At 41.9% G+C, this 9,491-nt stretch overlaps 1 non-coding gene and 1 pseudogene across 1 annotated transcript in view; both read left to right on the top strand.

Moving 5' to 3' along the window:
• The first annotated feature begins 6,598 nt into the window (after nucleotides 1-6,598).
• LOC142358358 (5.8S ribosomal RNA) lies at nucleotides 6,599-6,750 on the top strand (annotated as a pseudogene).
• Nucleotides 6,751-8,433: 1,683 nt separating this feature from the next.
• LOC142358356 (large subunit ribosomal RNA) overlaps nucleotides 8,434-9,491 on the top strand; it is a 3,522-nt gene continuing 2,464 nt past the window's right edge. Inside the window, exon 1 of the ribosomal RNA XR_012761806.1 lies at nucleotides 8,434-9,491. This exon is cut by the window's right edge and continues 2,464 nt beyond it. This is a non-coding gene — a ribosomal RNA (large subunit ribosomal RNA).

Here is a 9,491-nt window from a genome sequence, read left to right as displayed (position 1 = left end):
AAAGCAGAACCGAATAATACTCAGTGACTTTACACCAAGACTGACTAATGTCTGGATTGTATCGTCCTACTCGAGTAAGGCGAAGAAAAGCTAGAAAGATACGCTTTTCACAAAGCAGGCTTAATGCATGCAAACCAAGGAGGAAGGAGTGATGCCCCTCCTTATAATAAGCAGAACCAAATAAAGAACAGACAGCATCATCTGTACAGTGACCAAGAAGAGGTGAAACTTCTGTATGTGAAAAGGCAATTTGAGCGAGATTTATTAGCAGACTAGTATTATGTTGTTTCTAGTAGGCGAAAGCCGAAACATCAACATGTGAAAATCTGATATTAAATCCTCAATCATTTTCCCTAGTATTATACAGCTATGAGTAACCTTAATTGGACACGGCAATTATTGCTGACCGGTGAAACTTTCGCATGGGAAAGACACACACACTTCTTGACAAAGCAATAAGTATTATGCTGTTTCTAGTACGCGAAAGCAGAAACATCAGCATGTGAAAGTTGTGAAGTTGAAGAATTTTTGTGTTGAGTACGATGTTGTTACTAGTAACCATGTCGACAGCTGAGAACTGTTCTCTAACCAATAGAAGGTGAAACTTCTGTATGTGAAAAGGCAATTTGAGCGAGATTTCTTAGCAGACTAGTATTATGTTGTTTCTAGTAGGCGAAAGCCGAAACATCAACATGTGAAAATCTGATATTAAATCCTCAATCATTTTCCCTAGTATTATACAGCTACTAGTAGCCGTAATTGGTCAGGGAAACATTGTTGACCGGTGAAACTTCACATGGGAAAGACACACAAATTACTTGACAAAACAATAAGTATTATGCTGTTTCTAGTATGCGAAAGCAGAAACATCAGCATGTGAAAGTTGTGAAGTTGAAAAGTTTTTGTGTTGAGTACGGTGTTGTTACTAGTAACCATGTCGACAGCTGGAAAGCTGTTCTCTAACCAATAAAAGGTAAAACTTCTGTATCTGAAGAGGCGGCGTGATTGAGATTTTTAACAGACTAGTATTATGTTGTTTCTAGTAGGCGAGAGCCGAAACATCGACATGTGAACATCTGGTTTTTAAATCATGAGTCAATTCTCCCTAGTATGATACAGTTGTTAGCCGGTATTGGTAACAGTAGAACAGAGATTTGGAGGGCAAAACCTGCTCATGGGAAATGCTCACAGAGCGCTATCTACCAGTACACATAGTATTATGCTGTTTCTAGTACGCGCGAGCCGAAACATCAGCATGTGAAATGTGTAATCGTGGGTAACTCTAAGTGTGTAGAGTACTGTGTAGTAACTAGTAGCCATGCCAAAGCATGCATTGAAACTCTTCGTGATTTAAAAAGCTCAAAGCAAGATTGACGAGGCCGCAAGGCTATGTCTTTCTAAATTCGAACAAATCGAAAGATTGTTCAAAGTACAATTAAACTGATTGATCCTGTCAGTTGCCATATGCTTGTCTGAAAGACTAAGCCATGCATGTGCAAGCGAAGCTTGAAAAAGTGGAACCGCGAATGGCTCATTAAATCAGTTACTATCTATTAGTTGATTTGCAAGCTAAATGAATAACTGCGGTAACCCTGCAGCTAATGCATGCTGATTGTCCGACACTGTCGGAGACTTTTACAAGACTACACCGGGTGATTTGCTAAGTACAGACACATCCCGTGATGAGTCCTAGTAACTGAAAGATCCCAGATAGCTTCGGCTTGGGGACGGAACTTCCGAATTTCTGACCTATCAACCTATGATGGTAGTGTAACGGACTACCATGGTTGTGACGGGTAACGGGGAATCAGGGTTCGATTCCGGAGAGGGAGCCTTAGAAACGGCTACCACATCCAAGGAAGGCAGCAGGCACGCAAATTACCCACTCTCCGCACGAGGAGGTAGTGACTAGAAATAATGATATGAACCTTTATGGTTTGTAATCAGAATGGAATGGACTTAAAAGCTCCATTGATGAACGAGTAGAGGGCAAGTCTGGTGCCAGCAGCCGCGGTAATACCAGCCTCTACAAGCGTATGCAATAGTTGCTGCGTTTAAAAAGCTCATAGTTGGATCTGTTTGAGTAGAACGGCAACATGGTCTTCAGTTAAATCTGTTGACTCGTTCCGCTCATCCTTCGCATCGAAGAAATAGTTTGCACTTAAATGTGACGAACTGTGGAAACGGTGTTTTCACCCTGAGAAAATTAGAGTGTTCAAAGCATCCTTTGGGATCGAATAATAAAGCATGGAATAATGGAGAATGACCCGCTACTCGATTGATGCCGGTTGGCTGAGTGCGGTAATGATTGAAAGGAACAGACGGGGGCATTTGTATTGCTACGTTAGAGGTGAAATTCTTGGATCGTGGCAAGACAAACTACTGCGAAAGCATTTGCCAAGAATGTTTTCATTAATCAAGAACGAAAGTCAGAGTATTGAAGAGGATTAGATACCCTCGTAATTCTGACCATAAACTATACCAACCTACAATTTGTCAAAGTCGATCTTGACTTGGCAAGAGATTAACCGGGAAACCAAAGTTTATTGGTTCCGGGGGAAGTATGGTTGCAAAATCGAAACTTAAAGGAATTGACGGAAGGGCACCACCAGGAGTGGAGCCTGCGGCTTAATTTGACTCAACACGGGAAAACTCACCCGGTCCAGACATCTTAAGGATTGACAGATTGAATATCTTTCATGATTATATGGGCGGTGGTGCATGGCCGTTCTTAGTTGGTGGAGTGATCTGTCTGGTTAATTCCGATAACGAACGAGATCTTCTCCATCTAAATAATGAAATTCACTATATGTGAATTCAAACACTTCTTAGAGGAACTATGCGGAATTAAATACCGCAGATGAAGTGAGGCTATAACAGGTCTGTGATGCCCTTAGATGTTCTGGACTGCACGCGCGCTACACTGTGTACTTTTAGATTGAGTACTCAGCCCTTGGTCCGAAATGGACTGGGCAATCAGAGAAAAGTACAGCGCTTCAAGGGGATCGTCTGTTGTAACTTGCAGACGTGAACCAGGAATTCCTGGTACTTATGAGTCAACAACTCATAGGGATTACGTCCCTGCCCTTTGTACACACCGCCCGTCGCTACTACTGATTGGATAGTTAAGCAAGAATTGCAAATTCCTACTGTTGGGACTTCGGTCTCCGGCAACGGGATGAAGCGGATCGAGCTTAATTGTCTAGAGGAAGTAAAAGTCGTAACAAGGTTTCCGTAGGGGAACCTGCGGAAGGATCAGTGATTGATTCCTTCGGGCATGGCTGCTGGTAGAGGCCATGTCTGTAGTGCGCATGACGCTCTGTCGCTAGAGATTGCTTGGCAACCAATCTCGAATTATGTATCGAGCTCAAAAACTACTTGTGTGGATACATAGTTCAGCAGTCATGGCAAGGGACTGCTTAAAGGGAGACTAGTTAGCAAAAGCAGCCTAGCAGAACTGCAGCTATCTAGATCTCAGAAGCTGGGTTATAGAAGCCCAGCTATAGACTTGTGAATGAGAAAGGCCTAAAAAGGTCCACAAGTCGCGTGGTTAGAACCGACACGCAAAAATCCCAGCGAGTGACAGAGCGTTGCGCTGTTCAGTGGGAAAGAGTTGAGCTACTCGGGGCGCCCACTGAACTTGCTCCGAGCCAAAGGCTCGAAAAAACACAGCTTAGCCTCAGATCCTTTACATAGAAGGCTAGCTAAAATAAACTTACCTTGGACGAGGGTAAAGTTTAGTCAGTTCTTAGGGGAGAGTAATCCACAGCTTCTCGCCCTCTGAACATTCTCCCAGATATGTAGGTCTGGGAGAGTCTCCTCCTGTTCTTCGGAATCTGGAGGTAGACAAAGACAGTACGATACGATCTTGCATCGGGATGACTAACCGATAATGATCATAATCTGACAATTTTTCCGGCTTGAGGCACCGGAGTCAGATTAAAGACACATACTGAACTAAAGGCGTATGTGCAAAGCTTGTCGGAGTGTAGAGAGTCAAGCTGAGTTGACTCGTCACGTGGTGATGACAACAGCCATGTGCAAAACACTCACAACTTTATCGTCTATGTGGAAAAGGTTGCTAACAGCGCTCTCTATGAGAGGCCCTCGCATATAACTATACGAGGAAAAGGCGATAGAGTTGTTTGAATGTGGGGCAGGTTCATCGACAAGCTAAGTTGATCACATTCTTGTTGTGGCATCCTACTAGAATTGGTCACGGTCTGCACCAACTCTCCCCAAGTTGGCCAGACTTAAAACTAGAAATAAGGTTTGCAGCTATGTGAACCTAGAAACTGTAAAGGAGTTGAAAGAACTTAAAGGAATTGAAAGAGGCCTTGAGGTATATCCTCTTGGTAAAGACCCACAAAAGCTCACAAAAGTGGCTTCGAAGGGCAAAACTGGTTCATCCAAAACAATTGGAGAGCTTAAAGCAGAACCAATTCGAATGAAACACTATTGGTGAAACTTCATCATGAGAACGTCACAAGCTGATCACGCTCTATGATATGACTAGTATTATGTTGCTTCTAGTAGGCTAAGCGCAAGCCGAAACATCAACATGTGAAAGTCGTAGAATTTTGCAATCAAACTGTGGCTAGTACTGTGATGTTACTAGTAACCTGGTGTTCCGTCATATGGCCAAGAGAGCATTTGAAGGCGAAACTTCTGCATGGGAAAGCTGCATCATGATCAAAATTTTATATCGAGTATTATGTTGACGTTAGTAGGCCTTGGCCGAAAACGCAGCATGTGAAAGGTATAGATAAAAGTTATTGTTGCAGTCAGTACTGTGTAGTTACTAGTAGCTGGATTTAAGCTCAAAATGAGACACTGTTGGTGAAACTTCATCATGAGAATGTCACAAGCTGATCAAGCTCTATGATATGACTAGTATTATGTTGCTTCTAGTAGGCTAAGCGCAAGCCGAAACATCAACATGTGAAAGTCGTAGAATTTTGCAATCAAACTGTGGCTAGTACTGTGATGTTACTAGTAACCTGGTGTTCCGTCATATGGCCAAGAGAGCATTTGAAGGCGAAACTTCTGCATGGGAAAGCTGCATCATGATCAAAATTTTATATCGAGTATTATGTTGACGTTAGTAGGCCTTGGCCGAAAACGCAGCATGTGAAAGGTATAGATAAAAGTTATTGTTGCAGTCAGTACTGTGTAGTTACTAGTAGCTGGATTTAAGCTCAAAATGAGACACTGTTGGTGAAACTTCATCATGAGAATGTCACAAGCTGATCAAGCTCTATGATATGACTAGTATTATGTTGCTTCTAGTAGGCTAAGCGCAAGCCGAAACATCAACATGTGAAAGTCGTAGAATTTTGCGATCAAATTGTGGCTAGTACTGTGATGTTACTAGTAACCTTGTGTTACGTCATATGGCCAAGAGAGCATTTGAAGGCGAAACTTCTGCATGGGGAAGCTGCATCATGAACAAAAGTTTATATCGAGTATTATGTTGACATTAGTAGGCCCTGGCCGAAAGCGCAGCATGTGAAAGGTATAGATAAAAGTTATCGTTGCAGTCAGTACTGTGTAGTTACTAGTAGCTGGATTTAAGCTCGAAATGAGACACTGTTGGTGAAACTTCATCATGAGAACGTCACAAGCTGATCACGCTCCATGATATGACTAGTATTATGTTGCTTCTAGTAGGCTAAGCGCAAGCCGAAACATCAACATGTGAAAGTCGTAGAATTTTGCGATCAAATTGTGGCTAGTACTGTGATGTTACTAGTAACCTTGTGTTACGTCATATGGCCAAGAGAGCATTTGAAGGCGAAACTTCTGCATGGGGAAGCTGCATCATGAACAAAAGTTTATATCGAGTATTATGTTGACGTTAGTAGGCCCTGGCCGAAAGCGCAGCATGTGAAAGGTATAGATAAAAGTTAGCGTTGCAGTCAGTACTGTGTAGTTACTAGTAGCTGGATTTAAGCTCGAAATGAGACACTGTTGGTGAAACTTCATCATGAGAACGTCACAAGCTGATCACGCTCTATGATATGACTAGTATTATGTTGCTTCTAGTAGGCTAAGCGCAAGCCGAAACATCAACATGTGAAAGTCGTAGAATTTTGCAATCAAACTGTGGCTAGTACTGTGATGTTACTAGTAACCTTTTCTTACGTCATATGGCCAAGAGAGCATTTGAAGGCGAAACTTCTGCATGGGGAAGCTGCATCATGAACAAAAGTTTATATCGAGTATTATGTTGACGTTAGTAGGCCCTGGCCGAAAGCGCAGCATGTGAAAGGTATAGATAAAAGTTATCGTTGCAGTCAGTACTGTGTAGTTACTAGTAGCTGGATTTAAGCTCGAAGTGAGACACTGTTGGTGAAACTTCATCATGAGAACGTCACAAGCTGATCACGCTCTATGATATGACTAGTATTATGTTGCTTATAGTAGGCTAAGCGCAAGCCGAAACATCAACATGTGAAAGTCGTAGAATTTTGCGATCAAACTGTGGCTAGTACTTTGATGATGCTTGTAGCCAACCGAATTGGTTGAAAAGCCCAATAAGTAAGCTAACTTGGGAGAGCTTGTTGGAAACCAAATGCTACTAGATTGGTCCAAATACATCCTTCAACAGGGGATCACTTGGCTCGCTTTACGAAGAGGAGCACAGCTATATGTGTTAATTCGGTATGAATCGCAAGATTTGTTTACCGACCTCTCTAACGCAAAAGGCGGTCTCGGCTTCGGCTGTTGACTGCGTCCGATTCAGGGTTATATAACTCTCGATTGAACACATTGATGTTCTATTGTTGGTGCTTCCAATAAAATTGGAACACTTAAAGCAGAACCGATTCAAATAATAGCATTCTGATCAATGATTGCATTCCTTGATCAAGAACTGCTGGAGTCATTGTGATGGCGAATTTTCTTCATAAGAAAATTGCAAAGAGACGGAACTTAATGAGACTAGTATTATGTTGTTTCTAGTAAGCGGAAGCTGAAACAGCAACATGTGAAAATCAAGTTTTGTTCAATGATCTCGAGGCGATAAGTACTATGAAGCAACTAGTAGCCTAAGCATGACTCAGATTTGAGACAGTCAAAAAGACTGGCGAAACTTCTTCACATGAAAGTTACATAGAGAACTACAAATGTATACAGCGAGTATTATGTTGTTTCTAGTAGGCGAAAGCTGAAACATCAACATGTGAAAGTTGTCTGCAAACTGTAGAACGATATGTGATTAGTACTGTGCTGTTACTAGTAGCCAGTCTGACTGTAGAAGCCAAGACAAAGGGAAACTAATGCATCTGAAAAGGACAAGTTATGGAAAGGTATGCACGATAAGTATTATGTTGTTTCTAGTAAGCGGCAGCTGAAACATCAACATGTGAACGTCGTTGTGTACAGTAACCTAGAACTATATAGTCCTTAGTAACGTGCATTTACTAGTACCTGTAATTGGTATTCAGACTCAGGCAGTTTGGAATAGTTTGGCAAAGATGCACCAGAGAAAACTGGGATTTGATACAGAAATTGTTGAATACAAGTATTATGCTGCTTCTAGTAGGTTGAATCCGAAACATCAGCATGTGAAAATTGAAAACATTTCTGGTTCGAATTGTCACAAGTATTTGGTGATCTGAGTAGCCAAACTCACTACAACGCCAATTGAAGGCAAAAATTCTCAACGGGAAAAGCTATTCTCATTGAATGAGCTAACAAGACGAGTATTATGTTGCTTCTAGTAGGCGAAAGCCAAAACATCAACATGTGAAAGTCTTGCTGAACAAATTTAATGTTGTTGAGCTCAGTACCGTGTGAATTAGTAGCCATAATTGGCGAGCGAAAATTGAACTGGCGAAACTTCGTCTTTGGAAAATTGCAGATGCCGAGCACTTAATTTGCAACGAGTATTATGTTGACTGTAGTAAGCGAAAGCCGAAACAGCAACATGTGAAAGCTGTTGAAATTTGTGGTCATTTTGCAATAAGTACAAGGAGTGTAACTAGTAGCCAGGTCAAAATTTGGGATAAGAATGAGCAAAAATTCTGCATGAGAACAGTTGAAATTATGAAACTAAATTACAAAGACTAGTATTATGTTGTTTCGAGTACGCGAAAGCGGAAACATCAACATGTGAACGTTTGTAACGAAGTTTCGTTAATTTTCAGCCTAGTACTGAGCAAGAACGAGTAGCCTCATCTCCAATCCCACGCAAAATGTAGTGAAATATGTGAGTGAACCTTATTCACGGTGAGGGTTTCCCGAGGTCTGTATTGCAGCGAGTATTATGTTGCTTCTAGTAAGCGAAAGCTGAAACAACAACATTTGAAAGTTGGAATTAATGACTGAATGGAAACTTCGACCTGTGTTTGATAGTAGTAGCGAACAAAACTGCTGAATCGGTTTCTGTCTCATATTGGTCAGTGAACCAATTAAGAGACAATCAACTACATAACCTGAATTGGGCGAGAGAACCCCCTTAACTTAAGCATATCAGGAAGGGGAGGAAAAGAAATCAACTGAGAATCCCTTAGTAATGGCGAATGAACAGGGAAAAGCTCATCGGGAAGAGAAATGGCAACATTTCTCGGTGTCCGGTATGGTTTGATGCTAGACTGGTGAATTTGTCCTGATGTCTACTGGAAAGTAGCATCAAAGAAGGTGAAAATCCTGTAAAGGTCATTTTCGATACCAGTCATAATGGCTCATTCCTATGAGTAGAGTTGTTTGAAAGTGCAACTCGAAGCTGGAGATATGTCTCTCCAAAAGCTAATTATAAAGCGAGACCGATAGTAAACAAGTACCGTGAGGGAAAGTTGAAAAGCACTCTGAAGAGAGAGTGAAAAGTACGTGAAACTGTTGAAGGGGAACTGGAGTGAGCGTTACCATACTCAATGCCTTGATATTATATTCTCGGCTACCGAGTAGTGTAGTTGTCGTCTTTTGGCAAATCTTGTTAATGAATCGAGCAGAAGTTTTCCTCGGAATTCTTCTTGTTGATTCTAAACAAAATGAGATAAATTGATCTTGATTGCCTGTCTGACCTCAACTTCCTATTCAATGCTCTCTACAGCCCGTCTTGAAACACGGACCAAGGAGTGTGAGTTGCTTGCAAGTGTTGTCGCTCATTGAAAGCGCACACGCGAAATGAAAGTGAACAGTGTAATTTTTATGAATTGCACTACTTTGTGTGGTGAGGGCGCCGATTCGGTGTCCCGCAACCACGGACGGTTTTGCTCTTATTGCATGACTGATCCAGAGCAAGTAGCACACGACCCGAAAGATGGTGATCTATGCTTGGGCAGGGCGAAGCCACGGGAAACCATGGTGGAAGCCCGAAGCGGTTCTGACGTGCAAATCGATCGTCTGACCTGAGCATAGGGGCGAAAGACTAATCGAACCATCTAGTAGCTGGTTTCCTCCGAAGTTTCCCTCAGGATAGCAAAAGCTTGAGCAAGATTGAAAAATCTTCGCAAAGCAATTTCATCGGTTAAAGCGAATGATTAGAG

This window comes from Convolutriloba macropyga, unplaced genomic scaffold (assembly GCF_964194025.1).
Source record: "Convolutriloba macropyga unplaced genomic scaffold, txConMacr16.3 SCAFFOLD_1506, whole genome shotgun sequence".
NCBI lineage: Eukaryota > Metazoa > Xenacoelomorpha > Acoela > Convolutidae > Convolutriloba > Convolutriloba macropyga.
The sequence above is the reverse complement of the archived record's forward strand: the minus strand, read 5'-3'. Positions and strand labels throughout refer to the sequence as shown.